This window comes from Bufo bufo, chromosome 4, assembly GCF_905171765.1.
Source record: "Bufo bufo chromosome 4, aBufBuf1.1, whole genome shotgun sequence".
In the NCBI taxonomy this organism is placed as follows: domain Eukaryota; kingdom Metazoa; phylum Chordata; class Amphibia; order Anura; family Bufonidae; genus Bufo; species Bufo bufo.
The window spans coordinates 358,848,967-358,874,773 of NC_053392.1; the positions used below are offsets into that span (position 1 = coordinate 358,848,967).

General features: G+C 43.9%; 1 protein-coding gene across 1 annotated transcript in view; it reads right to left on the reverse strand.

Moving 5' to 3' along the window:
• LOC120999212 (titin homolog) overlaps nt 1-25,807 on the reverse strand; it is a 946,165-nt gene that overhangs the window by 412,582 nt on the left and 507,776 nt on the right. The gene's annotated exons all lie outside the window — the stretch shown is intronic.

Here is a 25,807-nt window from a genome sequence, read left to right on the forward strand (position 1 = left end):
ACTTATACACGTGTAATCCCAGATGTGCAGTATATTAGAGGGTTTTTAAACCCTAACCAAAAAGCTGTATTTCTGTCCTAAATGTGACAGTCAATTACAGTTGTGTTCCAAATTATTCAACCCCCAATGCTGTAAAGGGTTTTAGGGAATTTAGTGTACATTTGTAGTTGTGTTCAGAATGAAATCTTACAAGCACTTTTTAAAGAACCAAATGCAACTAAAATGACATCAATTGTTTTTGTAATACAATATTAAATGTTTTTTTTTGTGATTTCTTCATTGACACAATTATTCAACCCCTTAAATACTACCACTCTTAAGAACAGAGGGTTCATTCAAGTGTTTTCGATCAGGTATTGAAAACACCTGTGGCTGTCAAGGAGCAGCAATCAAGCATAATAAGCACCAATTAGGCAGATTTAAAGGGACTGTGATACTCAGCTCCTTCTAGACATTTACTGGTGTGTTTACAAACATGGTGAAGTCAAGAGAATGGTCCAGGAAGACAAGAGAAGAGGTGATTTCTCTTCACAGGAAGGGCAATGGCTATAAGAAGATTGCAAAGATGTTAAACATACCAAGAGACACCATAGGAAGCATCATTTGCAAATTCAAGGCAAAGGGCACTGTTGAAACGCTACCTGGTCGTGGCAGAAAGAAGATGCTGCCTTCGACTGCTGTGTGCTACCTGAAGCGCAAAGTGGAGAAAAGTCCCCGTGTGACTGCTGAGGAACTGAAAAAAGATTTGTCAGATGTGGGTACTGAAGTTTCAGCTCAGACAATAAGGCGCACACTGCGTAATGAAGGCCTTCATGCCAGAACTCCCAGGCGCACCCCCTTGCTGTCTCCAAAGAATAAGAAGAGTCGACTGCAGTATGCCAAAAGTCATGTGGACAAACCACAAAAGTTTTCTGTGGACTGATGAAACAAAATTAGAACTGTTTGGGCCCATGGATCAACGCTATGTTTGGAGGAGAAAGAACAAGGCCTATGAAGAAAAGAACACCTTGCCTACTGTGAAGCATGGTGGTGGGTCAATCATGCTTTGTGGCTGTTTTGCTGCTACAGGTACAGGGAAGCTTCAGCGTGTGCAAGGTACCAGAATTCTCTTCAGTACCAGGAGATATTGGATGAAAATATGATGCAGTCCATCACAAACCTAAGGCAATGATCCCAAGCATACCTCCAAGTCCACTAGAGCATGGTTGAAGATTAAAGGCTGGAACATTTTGAAGTGGCCATCGCAGTCACCAGACTTAAATCTGATTGAGAACCTCTGGTGGGACTTAAAGAAAGCAGTTGCAGCACGCAAGCCTAAGAATGTGACTGAACTGGAGGCTTTTGCCCATGAAGAATGGGCGAAGATACCCGTAGATCGCTGCAAGACACTTGTGTCAAGCTATGCTTCACGTTTAAAAGCTGTTATAACTGGAAAAGGATGTTGTACTAAGTACTAAGATTGAATGTCACTTGGGGTTGAATAAAACTGATAATGATGTGAGCACAGAAAAAACATTTGTGGTTATTTCATTATAAATGTTATGTTATATTTGTCTGACTTACAAGTGCCTCTTTGATTTAATTGTAAACAAGAAGACCGAAATGATCAATGTCAAACTGGCCAAAACACTCAATTTCAGTGGGGGTTGAATAATTTTGAAAACAACTGTATGCTTGTCTAATCCCAGATGTGCAGTATATTAGAGGGTTTTTCACCCCAGTATGCCAAAGCTGTATTTCTGGACTTGCAGATAGCCTATGCTGGTGCACTATTGTTGCATAAAATGGCTGCTGATCATGCATTCTGCCACAGCTACACGTCCTATTGACTAACTGAAGAAAAAAAAGTTTGTTTTCAGCAGTAGTTGGCTTAGGGCTGGCTTAAAAAAATTGTGCATTGCACCCACAAAACACTTTTTCTCTAGATCGCTGAGTACATAAACCAGTTCTTGATGAGATTTCTCCCTGATCTCTCCCTCACAGCAGCTGCAGCCTCTCCCTACACTAATCCGAGCAGAGTGACGGCTACGCGCTACGTGACTCCAGCTGAAATAGAGGCTGGGTCACATGCTGCAGTTGGCCAATCACAGCCATGCCAATAGTAGGCATGGCTTTTATGGCCTTTTGGGGCAAGTAGTATGACACTTGTTGATTGGCTGCTTTGCAGCCTTTCAAAAAGCGCAATGAAAATCGCCAAACACCGAACCCGAACCCAAACTTTTATGTAAATGTTCGGGTTCAGGTTCGGGTGCCGAAAACCCTAAAGTTCGGTACGAACCCGAACTTTACAGTTCGGGTTCGCTCAACTCTAATTGTGACACATTAACCTGACAGAGGTACTCAATACTAGCTTTAAGCTTTAGAAGCTTTGCACATTGTTAAACTAAGTCTACTTTTACATCTCTGGATTGAATTCCAGCAGGCTGTTCCAGTGGATAATAGCCTGCCGGAATTCTCCAGATCTGGCATTGCTGGGGGCAGACGGAATGTCCGCTGGCCCAATTAGGTATCATGGGGTCCAGCGGAGATCCATGATCCATATGCATTCCTTTAATGTCTGCTAAATCTGTACTTCTGTTTAGCAGGTAGGCATAACAGCTATATGAGCATTAGTTGTCCTGCCTCGACTGCAGCCTGAGGTCAAACTCTGGCTGTATAACTGTTGGATCCAATGGTAATCTTTTTTTGCAGTAAGGCTACTTTCCCTTTCTGCTATTGAGATTTGTCATAGGATCTCAATACCAGAGGAGAACCCTTCAGTTTTGTCCCCATTTATTGTCAATGGGGACAACATTTAATGGAACGGAATGCATCAAAATGCATTCCGTTCCATTTCATTGCATTCCTATGACGCACACAAAAGTGCTGCAAGCAGCATTTTTTTGTGTGTCATGGAATGCAAGCAAAACGGATCCGTCATGAAACACAAGGTAAGTCAATGGTGCCAGATCCGTTTTGTCGGACATGGCTATTTTAGATATAATACAACTGGATCCATTCATAACTGATGCAGCCGGTTGTATCATCCTAATTGAAGCATTTTTGCGGATCCAGAAAAAACGCAGATGTGAAAGTGACCCGAAGGGTTACTCTCCATTATTCTGATCCATCAGAAGGCCAAAAATATGTTTTTAAAAATGGATCTGTTATATTGAGCATCAGTTATGATCAGTTTGTATCAATTTGTGTCACTTCCATCAGAGATCAATCATTTATGAAGGGAGAAAATGCACTGCATGTTTAAAAAGGCACTGAACCTTTGCATGTTATTCTTTTTCATATTAGAAAGCTTAAAAAAATTGACCCTTATTGGGGCAGATGGGAAAAAATAATGTCTTGTTAGGACCAAGCATCCAAATATTATGCCTTAGTGGGGCAGATCACTGTCCCTGTTTATAGTCACACAAACAAGTTTTTGTCAGGAGAAAGTGTGGCTTGTTCTCCAAAAAAATGTGTTAGTAGAGGCAGAATGCCTAACTGTATTTATACATGCACAAGTGTTTATTGTCAGAAGAAAGAATGACTGGTTTTGAACGAGTCAGGGAAAATTTTCCCTTTTAACCCCTTAAGGACACGGCCATATTTCACCTTAAGGACCAGGCCATTTTTTGCAAATCTGACCAGTGTCACTTTATGTGTGAATAACTTTAAAATGCTTTTACTTATCCAGGCCATTCTGAGATTGTTATTTTTGTCACATATTGTACTTCATGACACTGGTAAAAACATTTAGAAAAATTAGCAAATTTCCAAGTTTCAATTTCTCTACTACTATAATACATATACAAAAACAAAAAAAAATAAAAGGGATCCTCATGCCCAGGCTGAAATCAGCATATACAATCCATGTTGCGGCAACAATGCGAGGATCAACCTATAAAAAATCACGAGTACGATTACTAGGCCCATGTGAACACGAGGCCCCAAAACGTCCTCATTTCGGCTGCACTGACCGGAGTCCAGCCACCGGACCTAGCCAAAAAGGAGCCCAGGTGTTGAGCAATGAACAAGTTCGTTTGCTCCACCATCAGATTCACAAAGTGGTCACTGAAAAAAATACTAAAATAGTCATATTCAGTGAAGCCCACTGTGGGATTCTGGATTCCTGGTTGTCCAACAAAATCAGGAACCACAGGCTCAAAATCCTCTGGGTACACCAAACAAGTTCACCGGTAGGGGGCTCAGGTGGACTTATCTGGTGGGCCAGAAAACTGGTACGAGCCTCAGAGCTGCTCGTATTAGTGTGGGCCACAGGGTCCCTGGAATGGCGGTCCCTTTGCTCCGCCTGGTGGCGTTTCTGCCGCCTTGGGGGCTCATCATTATCGCTAGATGATGAGGAGGACGCGGATGACAAGAGGAAAGTGGGGTCATCCTCGTCCTCACTGGGGCTCTCGGAGTCGGAGGCAAGCAGGGCGTATGCCTTCTTGGCCGAGCACATCTGGTGAGCCATAGGGGAGTGTGTGTGTTGTGTGTGTGTGTGTGTAAAACTTTATTTAGTGTGCGTGTGTGTGGGGGCACGGGTGTCCGCGTACTTATCCCTAAACCTAACAGGAAAAAAAAAAGAAAGAAAAAGCCCCAAAAATTTGAAAAAAACTAACAAATTCAAACTCGCTTATCAGCGGTATGAAGCTGATCAGCGGTGGGGTGGGCGATGTTCTAACAGTGGCCCGACGCTAAGAGTGCCGGCCACAGTCAGTGCACGCACAAAAAAAAATGTGTGTGTTGTGGTGAGATGGGGGGGGGGAGAAGGGCAAGCTGCAGCACCCCTGGGGGGTCTACGGTCTGCTGTGGACCCCAGACACCCGATCAGGGTGATGCAAAAAACTAACTTTTTTTCCCTAAACTTTCCCTGACTATCCCTACCTATCTAAGCTCTCCCTAACCTGTCCCTATGTACCTTTTTAGTGGCAGATGGCACTATGGTGGCTCAGTGGGGGTGCTGGGCTCACTGGGCTCCGGAGCTGGACGACGCAGGCTGCTCTCTCTCCTGGATCCCGACACAGAAAGGAGGAGGCAGAGCTGCAATAAGTTTAAACCACCCGCCCGCCCTGCAGCCAGTCGGAAGCGATCCTGAGAGGTGATGTCACCATCACCTCTCAGGATCGCAGGATGGTGATTGGTGGTGTATTATCACACCACTGATCACCATCCTATTCCGGGTTATCGGGTTACCAGAGACCCGAATAACCTGGAAACACAGCAAACCGCAGGTCTGAATTGACCAGCTATTTGCTGCAATCGCCGATACGGGGGGTCACAGGACCCCCCTCGGCATTGTCGCAGGGTGCCTGCTGATTGATTTCAGCAGGCATCCAGTTCCGATCACCACGCGCTTCGATCCAATGTCTCCTGTCTAACGTTTCCAAATGCAAATACCCCAGTGACATTCCCTATAATACTTTATTAATCATTCCAATAACAGGGCATCTTAAGAGTCCTGTATTGTTATTTATTGTCACTACCTCCCCGAGTCAGGAGTGGGTAATTGCCGCGCGCCCCCTCCTTTACTTTGATGCTTCCACTTAAACAACTTGTCCCACATTTCCGCTCGATCACATTGCAGCCATTGACCTGCCTTGGGTGTGGTATCCCTTTCTCACGCTCCCTCTCCGGCATTGAACCCTGATTCCCCGTTACCCAAGAACATCAAAAGTTGATAGAGAAGATATCCAATTGGATCATGGACATCACGGGGACGTGCGACATGGTGGAGCAGTATGTGTGCACACGGCTACACATACTGACTGATGGGTCTGCCCCCTTCAACTTCTGGGTCTCCAAATTGGGCACATGGCCTGAGCTTGCCCTTTATTGTCTGAACGTTTTTTTTTAGCACGGCTGGAGGGGGTTATCACAGGTTATATTTCCCAATGTTTTGGGGAATACCCTAATTTAAACAAAGCAAATTAATTAATTAATTAATTAATTAAAACAAAAAAACTGTGTAGGCTACCTCCTCCTCCTCCACCGCCGCTTTCACCTACACTACCACATCCACCTCCTCCTCAACCTCCTACTCTATGTGGACCTCGTCCTCCTAGATCAAGATTATTATTTTTTATTTTTGCGTATTTTATGTTAATTTACGTCATATCTCTATCCACATTTGTTTGCAGAGCATTTGCCATGCTCTTAACCACATTTTGATGCCATTTGCAGCCCTCTAGCCCTTTACATGACTTTTTTAGAGGCATTTTAGTGCTCCAAAGTTCAGGTCCCTATTGACTTCAATGGGGTTCGGGTTCGGGGGCAAGTTCGGATCCCGAATTCGAACTTTTTTGTGAAGTTCGGCCGAACCCGTCAAACCCGAACATCCAGGTGTCCGCTCAAATCTACTGCTGAACTGACCATCGAAAAAATTATGGTTGAGGGCCTGCTGCTGAGTTGACCATCGAAAAAATTATGGTTGAGGGCCTTCTGCTGAGCTGACCCTCTAAAAAATTAAGAGCGAGGGCATCCTAATAAGCATGTTGATATGATGGAGGAGGAGGACGAGAAAAGGAAGATTTAAACCATTTTCCCTTTTTTTGTGGTGGAAGGGGTGCATTGGAATACAGTGTATTCAATACACCACAAAAGCCACATTTAAAGTGCCTTTATGTTTAGCTGTTTTCCTCTGGTGGAGTAGAGAAGTCAGGGACAATCCAGGCTTTGTTCATTTTGATAAGAGTCAACCTGTCAGCATTTTCAGTTGACAGTCAGATGCACTTATCAGTTATTATGCCCCCAGCAGCATAAATACCCGCTCTGACAAAACGCTGGCGGCAGGGTAGGCCATAGCCTACAAGGCGTAGAGCGCCAGTTCGTGCCACGTGTCCAGCTTGGGCACCCAATAGTTGTAAGGCACAGAGGGATCAATGAAAACTTTTATCTCCTTGTGACACTAGGCTGCGCATCAGGGTGAGGTTGCTGGCAGGGTGTCATGAAATTGTCCCAGGCTTTGGAGAGTGTTGCCTTGCCTCTGTTGGAACTGCTGTGTGTTCCCCTCATCTCCCCTCCTCGGTTGCCCAAGGAACTATGTACTCTGCTGCCAGCGTTGTCAGCTGAAAATTTTTGGAGCAATGTTTCCACAAGGACCTTCTGGTATTGCACCATTTTGCTAGTCGTCTCCACCAAAGAAATGAGAGATGAGAAGTTCTCTTTGTAGCGGGGGTCGAGAAGGGTGAACAACAAGTAATCAGTGTTGGCAAAAATGCGTATAATGTGACGATCATGGGAAAAGCAGCATAACATAAAGTCAGCCATGTGTTCCAGAGTCCCAACAGACAAGAATCAGGAGGATGACTCTCAATCTTTTCATCCTCTTCCTCCTCTTCAGCCCATATACTCTGAACAGATGGAACAAACCTGCTGTGGGTACTACCCTCTGTAGAGGAGGCAACCATCTTCTGCTCCTCATCCTCCTCATCATCCAATTTGCGCTGACAAGACAAACGGAGGGTGGTCTGGCTATCACCCTGTGTACTGTCTTCCCCCATTTCCACCAATTCCACATGCAAAGTGTCCACCTTCATTGTGAGCAGCGACCGTTTCAGTAGACACAGAAGTGGGATGGTTACGCTGTGTGGTGATGTGAACACTAAAGTGAATAAGGATCTCGGAAGAGGGGTATATCTCACCCAGGTTCCTCAACTGGGTGAGATAAGTAAAGTTCCAGAGTGGTGCTGTCTTCAGCAAGGCATAGTTGCTGGAGCTAATTTGTTTAGTATTTAAGGGCTAGATTTTACTTGGATTGGGAGCTAGGTTGGTAGAGGGAGCTGCCAATCCACCCCTCCTATTCCAGGACAGGTTTTCCCTAGCATAAGGGATCCTTAGGTGTAATCACCTGGGATCATTACTGGGGAGTGAAAGCCCATCCCAGACTGTCAGTCGGGGGCGTGGTTGCAAACAGAGTCCGGGTGAGGCTCTAGGTGTGTGGTTCCAGCTGGGCTAGGCTGAGAAACCACGAGGCAGGGACATAGCGTGGACTGATCATGTTACAGCCTGGGGGGCTGGTATACGCTTGGCTGATAAAGCCGGACCTGACACTGTGTCTGAACAGCACTCTATAGGTTAGTCAGGGATTCTACCCTATGTTTAGTTAGAGCCCAGCCGGGCAGGTGTTTGTTTTGTATTATGTTTGTTTTGCTAAGGTGCCAAATAAAAGCGAAGTTTGGACCTTAAACTTGGTGTCTAGCAAAGATACTTGTGTGAATGACCCCCGGAGATGAACAAAACTACACAGCTGATAATAGCAGCATCGCCGCTCACCATCTGTGTTGATTCCTCAAAATTGTGTAAAACCTCACAGAGGTCAGACATCCATGCCCACTCGTCGTCTGTGAAGAGCAGAAGATAACTGGAAAGGCGACGACCATGTTGCAGCTGGTATTCCACTACTGCCCTCTGCTGCTTACAAAGCCTGGCCAACATGTAGAACGTGGAGTTCCAGCGCATGCTCACGTCGGACAACAGCCGGTGAGCTGGCAATTTCCAGCGTTGACTGGCTGGCTGAAGCTGTTGATGACTTGCGGAAAGGTGCACACACGCTGCACACCTTCACCAGTAGCTCAGGCAAATTGGGGTAGGTTCTGAGAAACCGCTGAACCACTAAGTTTAAAATGTGGGCTAGGCATGGTATGTGTGTGAGCTTGCTGAGCTCCAAAGCCGCAACCAAGTTAAGGCCATTATCAGACACAACCATGCCTGGTTCTAGGTCAAGAGGATAATTCTGAGGTGGAAGTGGAGGAGGAGGAGGCGAAGGAGAAGTGGGGGTTGGAGCCACTAACGTAGGTGGTGGCAGAGACCCTGATGAAATTAGGGCCCGCAATCCTTGGCGTCGGTAGCATTTGTGCCATCCCAGGGTACGACTCGCTCCCAGGCCTCCACAACATTCACCCAGTGTGCCGTCAGGGAAATGTAGCGTCCCTGGCCGAATGCACTTGTCCGTAGTTAAGTGGACCTTCCGAGTAACTGTGTTGGTTAGGGAACGTGTGATGTTACGGGACACATGTTGGTGTAAGGCGGGCACGGCACACCTTGAAAAATAGTGGCGGCTGGGGACTGCGTACCGCGGGACGGCCTCCGACATCAGGCTGCGGAAGGCCTCAATGTCCACAAGCCTAAATGGCAACATTTCGAGGGCCAGTAATTTGGAAAGTTGCGCATTTAGAGCTATGGCCTGTGGGTGGGTGGCTGGGTATTTGCGCTTGCGTTCAAATGCCTGGGATAAGGACATTTGTATGCTGCGCTAGGACATGGAAGTGGATGTGGTCGCTGATGGTGCTTTCGAAGGTCCAGGTGCAGGGCAGGAGACATTCAGGCCTGCGCCTTCAACAGGGAATTGGCCAGCACGTAACATAGCGGAAGAGGAGGCAGTGGTGTGACCCGCAAACACAGATTGTGGATCCATGCGTTCGGCCCGCTTATTAGGGTGCTTGGATGCCATGTGGCGGATTATGCTAGTGGTGGTGAATTTGCTAGTGTACAGGCCCTTTTGGTACGGCACAGGTTGCAAACTACTATTCTTTTGTCGTCCGCACTTTCTTCAAGTAAGCGCCATACTGCGGAACACATACCCTTTGGCAAGGAAGATTTCCGCAAGGGGGTGCTCCGTGGAAAGGTTGCGGGCCTGTTCGATGTGGCCCGCCTTCTGCCTTTTGGCACCCCACTGCCTTTTCCAGCCTGTTGCGGTGCTGCAGATCCCTCCCCTTCTGTATTGCTGCCCTCTCTCGGCTTTCCACCTTCCCAGGTTGGGTCAGTGACTTTATGGTCCGCCACCACCTCTTCAACTTCCTCACTCTGCTCATCCTCCTGACTTGTTGACCTAATGTCACCGCCAGCTCTCTGAGAAGCTGTGGCAGACGTTCTTCTGTACCTCTTGCATGATGTTCTTTGTTTTGGTTTCACTTTGTCATCTCTTTTCCTTCTCCCAGCTGTCATCTATTTACACTGATTACCTCCCTTTATATTCCCTCCCATACTGCCTCACTTTGCGGTTTATACTACTTCCTGGATTGTGTTCACTGCAAGAGGCTGCAACTGCTGGTTCCTCAGATAAGTCTTTTCCTTTATTTGTGTTTCCGTTCTGGCTTGATTCTAGGTGACCCTGACTCCCTCCGTATTAAGTGCAGGGACCCGGTGGTCATGTCCCCTCACTATTATAGGGTTTTCAGGTGTCACTCAGTCTAGGTACGAGGGCATGCAATTTTCTATCATAAAGATCTTTGCATGGGCAAAGCAGTCAGGGAGAGCTCTAGGGGTTTTATAGGGCTCACCCATATGTTCCTTAGTTTGGGATCAAGTCAGTCGGATGTTTATTTATAACTTCCAGTTTTCTGCAACACCATCCGTGACATTATAAACCGCCATAACCATCTTAAGCATGGATCCGGTTTCAGCCTTGATTGACCGCATGCAGGGTCTTTCACTGGAGGTAGCAGATCTCTGTAAAACTGTGTCTCAGTTTCAGGTGACTGGTTCTGCTTGCGTTCATGGAGTTTGTTCCGAGCCTAAGATCTCACTTCCGGATATGTTCTCCGGGGGTAGTGAGAATTTTGTTCGTTTTAGAGAGGCTTGCAAACCCCATTTTCGCCTACTTCCCCATTCCTCTGGTGATGAGGAGCAGAGGGTGGGGATCATCATCTCGCTGCTCAGGGATAACGCTCAGTCTTGGGCCTTTTCGCTGCCGGTGGAAACACGGCCCCTCCGATCGGTGGATGAATTTTTTGTAGCCCTGGGGCAGATATATGATGACCCGGATCGTATTGCTCTGGCTGAATCTAAACTGCGTCTTTTATGCCAGGGTAAACAGTCCGCAGAGATATATTGTTCAGAATTTCGGAGATGGGCAGCTGATATTGGTTGGAATGATGCTGCACTCCAAAGTCAATTTTGCCATGGTCTTTCGGAGGGATTGAAAGATGCATTTGCCTTTCATGAGAGACCTGCCTCCTTGGAGTCTGCCATGTCTCGAGCTGTTCGTATTGACAGGCGTCTTAGAGAGAGAGGAGAGATCACTCCTTCCTGTCATATTCAGTTCAAGGACAGTGGGGCGGTCTCATTCAGTGCGCAGGAGCCTCAGCCTCTCTCAATACCCTCTGAGGAGGAGGCCATGCAGCTGGGTTTGCTTGCCTCTGATAGTAGAGGATTCAGCTCTCTGAGGAGGGTTTGTTTCTGTTGTGGAGGTATAAATCATTTGGCAAATGTTTGCCTCTCTAGGAGATTCATGGAGTTTTCTGAGGGTAATAAAGAAACAAAAAGAAAAAAACCTCTAAAAACTTTCCATCTGTTACTATTGGCAAGGTTGATGCGGAAATTGAAGGTTTGCCGTTTCCTTGTAGTTCCCGTTTTGTCCTACCTGCCAGGGTGGCGCTAGATAACAAGAACATTGTTTGTGAGATTTTTGTAGATAGTGGAGCAGCTGGTAATCTCATTGATAATCAATTTGCTATAACACATGGTTTCCAGGTATGCACTTTGTGAAAGGATATACCTGTTTTTGCTATCGATTCCGCTCCACTTTCTCAAAAATCGTTAAAGGGCATAGTATACAATATCCGTTTGACTGTGGGTGATGCTCATGTTGAGGATATGTCATGTTTCGTCCTAAGCGGATTACCTACTCCTCTAGTGTTGGGGCTACCCTGGCTCACTAAACATAACCCCACCATTGATTGGCAAGCAAGGCAAATAAATGGTTGGAGTGACTTTTGCAGAGAGAATTGCCTCACGGCGTCTCTTTAAGAGGTTTCTACCAAGACTGTACCATCTTTTCTCTCTGAATTTTCGGATGTGTTTTCAGAGAGTGGTGTCCAGGAGCTGCCCCCTCACAGGGGGTAAGAGCGCCAAGCTGCCAAAATCACGTTTATATAATCTCTCCCAACCTGAAAGAGTCGCTATGCGTACTTATATCTCTGAGAGCCTGAGAAAAGGGACACATCCGACCCTCGAAGTCACATGTTGCCGCTGTTTTTATTTTTTGTTTGTTAAGAAAAAAGATGGTTCTTTAAGACCATGTCTGGATTTCAGGGAGCTGAACTGTATCACAATTCGTGACCCTTATCTGCTTCCTCTGATCCCGGACCTGTTTAACCAGATTGTTGGGGCTAAAGTTTTTTCTAAGTTGGATTTAAGAGGGGCATACAACCTAGTCAGGGTCAGGGAAGGGGACGAATGGAAGACGGCCTTCAATACCCCTGAGGGCAATTTCGAGAATTTGGTTATGCCCTTTGGTTTGATGAATGCTCCAGCCGTCTTCCAACATTTTGTGAACAGGATTTTTTATCATTTAATGGGGAAATTTGTACTGGTGTATCTAGATGACATTTAGATTTTTTCTCCTGATTTCAAAACTCATAGGGACCACCTACGTCGGGTCTTGCTCATTTTGCGGGAGAATAAATTGCACGCTAAAGTGGAAAAATGTGTGTTTGCTGTTCCAGATTCAATTCAATTTCTGGGTTTTCTTCTCTCCGCTTCTGGTTTTCGCATGGACCCTGAGAAGGACCGCGTTGTGCTTGATTGGGAGCTTCCTGAATTATTCCTCTGTTGTTAAGCCACTCACTGATATGACAAAAAAGGAGGTAGATTTTTCCTCCTGGTCGGTAGAAGCGCTTAAGGCCTTTTCTAGTATCAAAGAGAGTTTTGCTTCCGCTCCCATCTTGGTACAACCTGATGTCTCTCTGCCTTTCATTGTTGAGGTGGACGCTTCTGAGGTGGGTGTGGGTGTGGTCTTGTCTCAGGGTCACTCTCCTGCCAAATGGCGACCGTGTGCCTTTTTCTCAAGGAAACTCTCCTCCGCAGAGAGAAATTACGATGTGGGAGATAGGGAGTTGTTGGCCATCAAATTAGCTTTTGAGGAATGGCGCCATTGGCTAGAGGGAGCCAGACACCCTATTACCGTGTTTACCGACCATAGGAAACTGGCCTACTTGGAATCAGCCAAGCGTCTGAACCCGAGACAGGCCAGATGGTCTTTATTCTTTTCTAGGTTTAATTTTGTTGTCACGTTCCGCCCTGGGGTTAAAAATGTGAAGGCTGATGCCCTGTCACGTTGTTTTCCGGGAGGGGGGAACTTTGAAGACCCGGGTCCCATTTTGGCTGAGGGGGTGGTCGTCTCTGCTCTTTATCCTGATTTGGAGGCAGAGGTTCAGGCAGCCCAGGCAGAGGCTCCTGATCTTTATCCTCCTGGGAGGTTGTTTGTGCCTCTCGCTTTACGACACAAGGTTTTTAAGGAGCACCACTATACTGTCCTTGCTGGGCACCCGGGGAGTAGAGTCACAGTGGATCTCATTGCTCGGAGATTCTGGTGGCCGGCTCTTCGTAAGACGGTTGAGGGTTTTGTGGCAGCCTGCGAGACCTGAGCTCGTGCCAAGGTCCCTCATTCACGGCCATCGGGTTCTCTCCTCCCGTTACCCATTCCTTCCCGTCCTTGAACGCATCTGTCCATGGACTTCATTACGGACCTGCCTCATTCCTCGGGGAAGACTGTGATTCTGGTAGTAGTTTTAGCAAAATGGCGCATTTCATTCCCTTTCCTGGGTTACCCAATGCTAAAACTCTGGCCCAAGCATTTGTTGATCACATTGTCAAATTGCATGGCATTCCTTCAGACATAGTTTCTGATAGGGGCACACAGTTTGTTTCCAGATTCTGGAAGGCCTTCTGTTCTCGCTTGGGGGTTCGGTTGTCGTTCTCTTCTGCTTTTCACCCACAGTCGAATGGCCAGACCGAACGCGTCAATCAGAATCTGGAGACATATCTGCGCTGTTTTGTGGCAGAGAATCAGGAGGATTGGTGTTCATTTTTGTCCCTTGCTGAGTTTGCTTTAAATAACCGTCGCCAGGAGTCCTCGGATAAGTCACCATTTTTTGGTGCATATGGGTTTCATCCGCAGTTTGGGACATTCTCTGGAGAGGGGTCTTCTGGTTTAACTGATGAGGAGAGATTTTCCTCGTCCATGTCATTTATTTGGCAAAAGATTCAGGGTAATCTGAAGAGGATGAGTGAGAGATATAAGCGTGTGGCGGATAAGAGACGTGTGCCTTGTCCGGACCTGAATGTGGGTGATCTGGTGTGGTTGTCTACAAAGAATATCAAACTGAACGTTCCCTCCTGGAAGTTGGGTCCTAAGTTTATTGGGCCTTACAAGATCTTGTCCGTCATCAATCCCGTTGCCTTCCGTCTTGATCTTCCTCAGACTTGGAAGATCCATAATGTTTTTCACAGGTCCCTATTAAAACCGTATGTCCAACCCACTGTACCCTCCTCTTTGCCTCCTCCTCCAATTGTTGTTGATGGTAATCTTGAATTTCAGGTCTCTAGGATTGTGGATTCTCACATTATCCGCGGTTCTCTCCAGTACCTCGTTTATTGGGAGGGTTATGGTCCTGAGGAGAGGATGTGGGTCCCAGTGGCGGACATTAAGGCCACTCGTCTCATCGGGGCTTTCCAAAGGTCCCATCCTGAGAAGGTAGGCTCTGAGTGTCCGGAGTCCACTCATAGAGGGAGGGGTACTGTCACCGCCAGCTCTCTGAGAAGCTGTGGCAGACGTTCTTCTGTAACTCTTGCATGATGTTCTTTGTTTTGGTTTGACTTTGTCATCTCTTTTCCTTCTCCCAGCTGTCATCTATTTACACTGATTGCCTACCTTTATATTCCCTCCCATACTGCCTCACTTTGCGGTTTATACTACTTCCTGGATTGTGTTCACTGCAAGAGGCTGCAACTGCTGGTTCCTCAGATAAGTCTTTTCCTTTATTTGTGTTTCCGTGCTGGCTTGATTCTAGGTGACCCTGACTCCCTCCGTATTAAGTGCAGGGAGCCGGTGGTCGTGTCCCCTCACTATTATAGGGTTTTCAGGTGTCACTCAGTCTAGGTACGAGGGCATGCAATTTTCTATCATAAAGATCTTTGCATGGGCAAAGCAGTCAGGGAGAGCTCTAGGGGTTTTATAGGGCTCACCCATATGTTCCTTAGTTTGGGATCAAGTCAGTCGGATGTTTATTTATAACTTCCAGTTTTCTGCAACACCATCCGTGACACCTAACCACAACCTCAGTGATTGACAACTGTGTCTCATACTCTTCATCAACCTCTTGAGACACTAATTGCCGTGGACTTATTGTCAACTGTGTCTCATCATCATCCACCTCATTAAACAGTAATTGCCGTTCCCCACGTCATCTTCTTGTGACTATGGATGCTCAAGAGTTTGGGAATCAGGGCACAAGATCTGTCCCTCTTCAAGAGTGCTTGGCGAGAGGGCCAAATCAAGGAATCGCGATGAAAAGAGGTCCTCAGAATATCCGAGTGTGGGATCACTTGTTTGGCCAGACTCTCCATGGTGGGAGGAAAAAGGATATGCGCAAAAATTATTTGGGATGTGGAAGCGTCACACAGGGGATATCCCGCAGATAATGTCAATGCGGTCACCAGCGGCTAATAAAAAATTACAGTGAATGTCACAGGTATTTGGGATGAGGAAACGTTATACAGGAGAGGTACGACCAGTAATGTCACTGTCCGCAGCGTCTACATAAAAAGTACACTGTATGTCACAGATAAAAAATTTAAGCGCACATGTTACACTGGAGATGTGGCACTGGTAATGTCACTGTCAGAAACGGACACCGTCTAATGAAAAAGTACACTGGATGTCACAGATATTTTTGGAATGCGCCCACTTTACACTGGAGATGTGGCGCAGCTAATGTCACTGTCATAAGCGGACACCGTTTATTGAAAAAGTACACTGGATGTCATAGATATTTTTTAGATGTGAACACTTTACACTGGAGATCTGGTGCAGTTAATGTCACTGTCAGAAGCGGACACCGTCTATTGAAAAAGTACACTGGATGTCACAGATATTTTTGGGATGCTCACACTTTACACTTGCGATGTGGTACAGCTAATGTCACTGTCTGCAGCGGACACCTTCTATTGAAAAAGTACACTGGATGTCACAGATATTTTTTGGATGTGCACATTTTACACTGGAGATGTGGCACAGCTAATGTCACTGTCAGAAGCGGACACCGTCTTTTGAAAAAGTACACTGGATGTCACAGATGCATTTTTGGATGCACACACATTACACTGGAGATCTGGCGCAGCTAATGTCACTGTCATAAGCGGACACCATCTATTGAAAAAGTACACTGGATGTCACAGATATTTTTTGGATGTGTACAATTTACACTGGAGATGTGGCACAGCTAATGTCACTGTCAGAAGCAGACACCGTGTATTGAAAAAGTACACTGGATGTCACAGATATATTTTTGGATTTGCACACTTTACACTGGAGATCTGGTGCAGCTAATGTCACTGTTAGAAGCGGACACCGTGTATTGAAAAAGTACACTGGATGTCACAGATGCATTTTTGGATGCACACACTTTACACTGGAGATCTGGCGCAGCTAATGTCACTGTCATAAGCGGACACCGTCTATTGAAAAAGTACACTGGATGTCACAGATATTTTTGGGATGTGTACACTTTACACTGGAGATGTGGCACAGCTAATGTCACTGTCAGAAGCGGACACCGTCTACTAAAAAAGTACACTCGATGTCACAGATATTTTTTGGATGCTCAAACTTGACACTGCAGATGTGGCGCAGCTAATGTCACTTTTAGAAGCGGACACCATCTACTGTGGCGCAGCTAATGTCACTTTTAGAAGCGGACTCCGTCTATTGAAAAAGTACACTGGATGTGACAGATACATTTTTGGATTCGCACACTTTACACTGGATATCTGGCGCAGCTAATGTCACTGTCAGAAGCGGACACAGTCTACAGAAAAAGTACACTGGATGTGACAGATAAATTTTTGGATTCGCACACTTTACACTGGATATCTGGCGCAGCTAATGTCACTGTCAGAAGCGGATACAGTCTACAGAAAAAGTACAGTGGATGTCACAGATATTTTTTGATGCGCACACTTGACACTGGAGATTTGGCGCAGCTAATGTCACTTTCAGGAGCGGACATCGTCTATTGAAAAAGTACACTGGATGTCACAGATATATTTTTGGATGCGCACACTTTATACTGGAGATGTGGCTCAGCTAATGTCACTTTCAGAAGCGCACACCGTCTACAGAAAAGGTACACTGGATGTCACAGATTTTTTTTTGAATGCGCAGACTTTACACTGGAGATGTGGCATAGCTACTGTCGCTGTCTGCAGCGGCCTAACTATTGCACGCTATTTAGCGCAGGATGCACTAAAAATAGATATTGCTGCCACACACAATAGCCCTTAAAAGGACTTTTGAGTCTGTAAAGTTTTAGCTATTTAGTGCAGTTTGCTCTAAAAAAAAGATATTGCTGCTGCCACACACAATAGTCCTTAAAAGGACTTTTGGGTCTCTGAAAAGTTTTGGTGGTAAAAATATTCTTAAATCACTCCCTACACTGTCTGTCCCTTCCTAAGCATAGCTCTCCCTGACTAAGAATGAGCCGGACATGAGTCATTGGGTGTTATATAGCACCCGATGATGCGTTCCGGCCAGCTAATCACTGTAATGCCAGCAGCCAACATGGCTACGGCATTACAGTGAGGGCAGTACTCACCCGAACGTTTGTTGGCTGCGTAGCAGCCAAGAAATGTGTTGGGCGGAGACTCGAGTATTGCGCTCGAGCACATGCGGTATTCGGCCAAATACCGCCATGTGCTTAGCATCGAGATACTGTACTCGAGCCGAACTGGTGTTCAGCCGAGCATGTTCGATCATCACTACTGCAGATGTAAAGCAAATTGTGCAAACCAGTTGGAAAAAAGCACTGTAAATATATAGGCTAGATGTCACCATGGGATTAAAATAGATTTTCCAGGTGTAAAAAAAATATGATAGCTTCGAATACAGAACCATAAATAAATATATCTTGCATTCATCTATTAAATCCCCTGTGGCTTTAGCTGGGTTGATCAAATGGTTTGCCACCAATCTCTGCTTAACTTGCTGAAGAGATGATGAAACATCTCAGCATGTGACCACTCCAGCCAACCTTGGCATCCTTATAGAAGGTAAACTAAGACCAGCGTGGGACCACTGGACTAGCAGCACTAAAGCAGGGGACTTAGTTGAAATGTCGCTATGTTCAGTCAATAAACTTATTAAGTATTTGAAAGAAGAGTGCTGCTTTTCTTTCAGGAACTTATTACCTGGAGCCCAGAAGCTGAGCCCCAACACTGCAAGCACTGTGATTTGAAAGGTAAAGCATAATCCATAGCTGTGGACATTGGACTGTGCTGCTGATATTGATGGATTTAAAAACTTATTATGTTTTTTTTTGTTTTGTTTTTTGTTGTTTTTTCTTACTAAGGTTTTTGCACATTGATCTACTAGTTTTATTTTGTTTAGTTTGGAAAACATTGTTAAGTTCCACTGAGTTATCTCATATTCTTATATCTTAATTGTTATTTCAGAAACAGATTTAGGAATAATTGTGACCTACAAGATGCCTATTATTACCTACTATAGCATAGTAGCTTACTACTCTGACCCCCCACACCATATTCAAAACAAGTAAATAATTCAGTGGTCTTCAACCTATGAATCTCCAGCTGTTGCAGAACTACAATTGCCAGCATGCTGGTAGCTGTAGTTTTCCATAAGCCATTGGATTTTTATTTATTTTTACTATATAAAAATGTGTAATGAATAAGTATTTTTCATTTTACATAAAAATGTTATCTTAATAAATTAACTCATTATGTTCAGGTATAATACACAGTTTAATTATATTTGCCAATTTCCCACATTCAGTACAACAACTGCTCCTTCTACTTCTCTCTTATGTTTTAAGGTTTAAAATGATTACTGTATTTTTTGCCCTATAAGGTTCCATTCACACGTCCGTAGAATGGGTCCGCATCCATTCCACAATTATCTGGAACGGGTGCGGACCCATTCATTCTCTATGGTGACGGAATATGTGCTACTATGTGCTCTACGCATCCGCATTTCCGGAGAGCGGCCCCAATCTTCCGGTCCGGAGCTCCGCAAGAAAATAGAGCATGTCCTATTCTTGTCCGCAGCTGCAGACAAGAATATGACTTCTCTATTTAGTGCTGGCCATGTGCGACCCAGTGTATTGTGGACCCGCAATTTGCGGATTCGCAATACACCATGGAAGTGTGAATGGACCCTAAGACACTTTTTTTCTCCACAAAGTGGGGGGAAATGTCAGTGTGTCTTATGGGGCGAATACTAATGAGCGCTTCGATTATGGAAGTGCTCATTAGTACAGGACAACCAGGAAGCAGTGAATGCAGCACTACCTGGGCTCTGTATTTACCACATCCTGGTCCTTTGCAGCTCGCTGTGACTGCGCACATCATGAGGACATTGACATGCTGTGACCTCATGCTCTGCGCATCTGGTCATAGCACAGTGTGCAGCAGGCTGAACTAGAAGAGCGTAGATATGAGGAGTGGCGGCTGTGGTGTCCGGAGCAGGAGAGCTAAGTGAATTGTTTTTTTATGTTTGCTCTGAGCCTGGGGGTCTGATCTGAGATCTTCTTGGGAGGGTCATTCACATTGGGCTCTGATCTGACGTCAGCTTGGGGTTCATTCACATTGTGATTCTGATCTGAAGTCTGTTTGGGGGGTCATTCACATTGGGGGTCTGATATGAAGTCTGCTTTGGGATCATATCCACATTGGGGATCTTATCTGACGTATGTTTGGGGGTCATTTACATTTTGGGTCTGAATGTTTTATTTTTTAATTCACATTGGGGATGTGATTTGAGGTCTGATTGGGGGTCTTATGAACATTGGAGGTCTGATCTGTGGTCTGATTAACATTGGCGGTCTGATTGGAGTTCTAAGCTGAGGTCTGATTAACATTGGGGGTCTGATCTGTGGTCTGATTAACATTGGCAGTCTGATTGGAGCTCTAAGCTGAGGTCTGATTAACATTGGGGGTCTGATCTGTGGTCTGATTAACATTGGCAGTCTGATTGGAGCTCTAAGCTGAGGTCTGATTAACATTGAGGGTTTGATTGGGGCTCTAAGCTGAGGTCTGATGAAAAAGATTTTTTTCTTATTTTCCTCCTCTAAAATTTAGATGCGTCTTATGGTCAGGTGCGTCTTATAGAGTGAAAAATACGGTAATATTAAGATATTTATATCATGGCATATTTTAATTTACTTAATTGTTCATTGACTCAAACAAAATTTTACAGTAGATAACAAAGACAATTTTGGAATTTGTTCCCAGAGATATTACTGTATTAAATGTTTTTTATAAACCTGCAAGAAACATAAAGGGCACAAAGGACAAAATAATCCATCAAATAGATGGTATTGTTAAATTATTCATGCACTGTATTCACAGGGGTCAATTATATAAGCCGAAAACTCACAAATATATAATTTATTTTCCTACTACTTTTCAGAAGTACTCAGAACTTTTCCAAGTTGCTACTAACATACAGTATAAGTGATCAAGAAAGCCAAACATAAAGGTGAATATTTTCTTTATACACTTATTGGGTTGTCCATCCATTAAGGATTCAAATGATACAGAATAATAACCTTATTGGTCCCCAGCGACAGAAAATGATTACTCAGCTAATCACTGGGCACAGAGATGACCTGCCTCAGCTAGTGTTTGGATATTTCCTGTGTGTCATGAGAGAGTGAGAAGCAGAGACTAGCAAGGGACTGTGAGGATTTAGATAAGGGACTGCAGGGGATTTGTAAGGTCAAATATTAATTTATGCTTTGTAGAGCTTTTTTTTTTTTTTCAAATGTTTTAAACAGCTAGACAACCCCTTTAAGCTTATGTTTATGAACTCATGCACATTATTGTGTACCTTTTGACCCATAATATGATTAGAGATGAGCAACGTTTTAAAAAATTGGATTTGGCTGCTTCGCCGAAGTTAATCAAGAAATTCTGTCTATCAAGGGGTTAATCGGGGGTTAAAACCAAAAAATATATTCACTAAAATCATCAATTTTTTTGTGGAGAGGACATTGCGGACATCTTGATTGAAGAACACGTCAATTGGGGCACGCACTGATGCGATGACATCACCGCGTCCACCCATCATGATGACGTGGTGATGTCACATGTCAGCATACAAGAGAATTGGTGTATTTTCTTTAATCAAGATGGGCACGAGGCGAGTATGTTTTTTTTTTACCGCCATTTCAGGAAAAATGTATTAGTTGAAACAAAGTGCCAGGAAATTTGGCTTCGAGGCAAATTAAATTTTTCTTGAAATTTTTATCAAATTTGACTTAATTAACTTTGATTCGCTCAACACTATATATGATGCGAAAAAACAAAACCATACTGCTCGCCATATTTCTGGCTGCTTATCTTTGAGTGAGGTTCAATGTATACTGAGCTTTGTGGAAAAACTTTCTTGATATACAATATGAAATTTATCATCCTGGAATATTTTCATACAGCGGTATTAATGGCCTTATTGAATGCCATGACGCTGTATTAGAAATCTATCTGATATACAGTAGATAAATACAGTTGTTGTTATTTTGGTGGAAATTGCTGAATCTTATACTAAGGTTCCTTAGTTTACCAAAAAAATCTTTTTTAAATTTATTTTTTTATTGAATTGCATGTTTTTTTGGGCAAGCGCACTTTTCTCACTGGGTTAAATCAACATTTTTCCATTTTGGCTTCAATAGCTTGCATGTATTGCACTACATAGTAGATTTCAGAAAGACACTCTAAGGCAGGCATGCTCAACCAGCTGTTGCAAAACTACAACTCCCAGCATGCTCTATTAGCTGTAGGCTGTCCAGGCATGCTGGGAGTTGTAGTTTTGCAACAGCTGGAGGGCCGCAGGTTGAGCATCCCTGCTCTAAGGCCTCATGCACACGGCCGTTGTTTTAGTCCGCATCCGAGCCGCCGTTTTGGTGGCTCAGATGCGGAACCATTTACTTCAATGGGGCTGCAAAAGATGCGGACAGCACTCCGTGTGCTGTCCGCATCCGTTGCTCCGTTCCGTGGCCCCGCAAAAAAAATATAACATGTCCTATTCTTGTCCGCGCTTTGCAGGCAAGAATAGGCATTTATATTAAAGGCTGTCCATGCCGTTCTGCAAATTGCAGATTTGCGGACTGCAAAACACACCACGGTTGTGTGCATGTGGCCTAATCATGACATAAAGATAAATAATAAAGATTAGCTTTAGAGGAGGTGGAAGAGGGACTGCACACAAAGCCATCAAAGAGCTCATCTGTTGGATTTAACTCAGAACATTACCCTGCAGCTTGCTATGCAGTAGAATACACATAAGCTATTTAAGTCAAAAGTAGCAACACTTAAAATTAAAACCAATTAGGAAAATTATTTTAGTACAAAATACATGCAGAAATGAAGTATTACATATTATGTATTGAAATTAATGAACTGTCTGTGTCGGAATATGCAATGAGAGAGGTGCCCTTTTGTAGCCAATATCTACTTTGGCTAAAGGATGTTCCAACTCCAAATACTTTATTAAAGTATATTATTTGAAGTATTAAAGAGTTGCCTCCTCTTTCCTTACCTACTTGCATTAAAGCCCTAGATAGCTAGACCGCTACCAGGCGACAGTTCCTACGCTATATAAGGGCAGAGACCGACTAATAAACAAAGACAGGTAAACATAATGCCGAGTAGTATGCAGTATGTAAATTATTCAAAACCAGTCGGGCTACTCAGTAACAAAAAAGAGACAAAAAGTAGTTAGAAGACAAGCCGAGATCAGAACCAGATAGACTATGCAGTGCTAAACAAGAGAAAGAGAGTGGTCAGAAGACAAGCCGAGATCAGAACCAGATAGACTATGCAGTGCTAAACAAGAGAAAGAGAGTGGTCAGAAGACAAGCCGAGATCAGAACCAGATAGACTATGCAGTACTAAACAAGAGAAAGAGAGTGGCCAGAAGACAAGCACAGGAGAAAGAACCAGAAACATACATGATTTTGTTTTTTACACTATTTCAGGTTAAATCGATTCGCTAACACGAAGCACGAAGAAATTTGGCTTCAATGCGAATCAAATTTATCCTGAAATTCGGATCGAATTGCACTTTGTGGGATTCGATTAGCTCATCTCTAATTATTTTGTGCATATACAGCAGAAGCTATGTATTAATCACACTGCTTTATTGTTAATAAATGGAACTAGTATATACTTTATGCAGTATTATTTTCTATAGCAGAAGTACAGTACTAATCATAATCCTTCATTTAATTATTGCTTTAATTAAGATGTATTAACTATAATAACGTAAGAAGTACACAAGATTACATGCTGCATTAAGTATACATTTGCCATATGGAACTTTTATTATGTGATTAATCATTTAATATGTTTTCATTTTGTTCATAATGCTTCATATTTTCTTACAAGTGCTTATTAAAAAAATCAAAATGCCATTGTAAACATGAAATAATGAAATCAATATAAGTAATTAATGTTTCTGCAAAATAGAAAAATACTATCATCATATGAATAGATATTTACAGAATACATTGCATTTGGTTTTGTAGAAATATTAACCATTAAAAATTAGGTGTGGACTAAAGATTTCTTGAAATTTATTTTAGGTCCGATTTGAAAAAAAAAAAATCTGAAAATTTTGAAGGCTCTAATTAGCCTTTTTCTTTTTTTTATTTATTATTATTATTATTATTATTATTATTATTTTTGATTTTTCTCTTTCTCCCATTTCAAACTCTTTAAGGTCAGTTTCACACTGGCGTTTACTTGGTCCAGCAGGCTGTTCTGGATCCGTACTACAGTGTGTGCTGTCGGAAGTCCGCCTGGTCCCATTGACTATAATGGGGAGAGGTGTATATCCGGCCGCAGCACAACAAATATGCAGAGAGGTGGCACGCAGTGTTTTTTTTCTGGACTCCTCTCAGCATATTTGCCATGCTGTGCCCGGATCCACGGCACTCCCCATTATAGTGCAACACACGGGTGTACACTGTAGTATGGATCTGGCAAGCTGTTCCCCTGCCAGAACAGCCTGGTGGAACAAGATAAACTCCAGTGTGAAAGTAGCCTAACACAGCCAGCATTAGTAAACAATGTCAGTGACACATATAGCTATGGGTAAACACATGCTTGACAGTGTTAACTAACAACCTGTTTAAAACACAATGCACCATCAACTTTGTTATGCTATTTTTAAATTAAAAACATTTCAAAATATGTCTTATTGGGGCGGATGCCTGCCTATTTTTATACATATTTTTTTTTATATATATATATATATATATATATATATTATTTGCTCTGAACAGATGTCCAAAATTCAACTTTTTTGGGAGAAGCAGCAGTACAGAGTGGAACCTCACAAACAAGGCAGATGTGCAACTGTGCTGTGGTGGCAGCAGCAATACAGTATTGAACATGATGGAAAGGCAGACAGTGCGAGGATTTTCACGCACCTCTGGCTGAGGCCAATAAATAGATCTCCAGTGCTGAGTGACCATGGCTATTTAATGCCAGCCCAATGAAGCATTGGGCTGGCATTAAATAGCCATGGTCACTCAGCACTGGAGATTTATTTATTGGCCTCAGCCAGAGGTGCGTGAAAATCCTCGCAAATCCAGGCCACATTCATTTTCACAAATTGTTTTATACACTTGCAGAAGACAATTTTGTCCACTTACGTACAGTAGGTGTGACATCGCCATCTGCTGCACTGAATACCCTCTCTGACAGTAAACTGGAAACTAGAAAATATTCTCATAACAAACTAAGTCAGTCCTGGCTACTGTTACTATCTGCCTCTCCAAAATTCCATAGGATCAGGGAAGAGGGTATGTGCCGGAGAAAGGGCACAGTCTAGATAAGACTGAACCTGGTTGTTCAGGCAGTACGTATCCAATTGCTGATGTGCGTCAGGTTGGCATGGCACATAACTAAACAACTGTTCAATCATGTTCAGAAAACTGAGTTGGCTGCTGCTGGACAGATTTTCAACCTCCCCCACTTCCTTTTCCATGTGACATCCTTCGTGTCGAAGCTCTGATTAGCTGCCACTGCCTGACCCACAAGCTACAGTGCAATAAGGAGAACGTGAAAGCTGTTCTTCTTCCACTATCCCTTGTTACATCAGCATTTTTTCTAATATAAATATCAGGGGGATAACATCATTGATGTCATTGTTATCCCCACTCAAAAATCTTGTTGCCTCTTCGAAGGGCATACATATATGACTCTTGACTCTGCTTAGCTGCCACTGCCTGACCTCAATGTAACACATGATTCCTGCTTTGGTAGTCTTCTGTATGATGCAATCTTTGACCTCTTAATGCTGCTCATTTAGACGATCCAGCAAAAGCAATGTAAAATTCCAGTGAGTTGGAATATAGCAGATCAAGTGGAGCGTAGGCAAACCATTCTATTGTAAGTTCAGGAGGGCCTTCTTCGGCCACATAAGAATGGCTGAAATATGCACAGTCAGCAAGGCATGAAACTTAAAAAAAATAAAGGTTTATACCACTATCTTATCAGAGCACCATGCAATGAGCCTGTGTTATTTCCCCCAAAATGCAGCACAGCCAAAATAATCCTGCCATTGTCAGTGACCATGTTGTCCAGATGTATTAGCAGGGAGACATCCAGCAGTAAATTTAGTGCCTCATGCAGATTACCAACTGATGCTTTTTTGGCTTCTCTTGCAAATGATCAGCAATTATAAGACATAATGGCAACACATCAGTTTACATATAAATGAAGGAGTGGGAGTGGAAGAAAAGCTGTGCCCTGTTTCTGTAGGGGATGTGAGGATGTCCGTGGAGGAGATGAATAAATGCCTGGAGCGGGA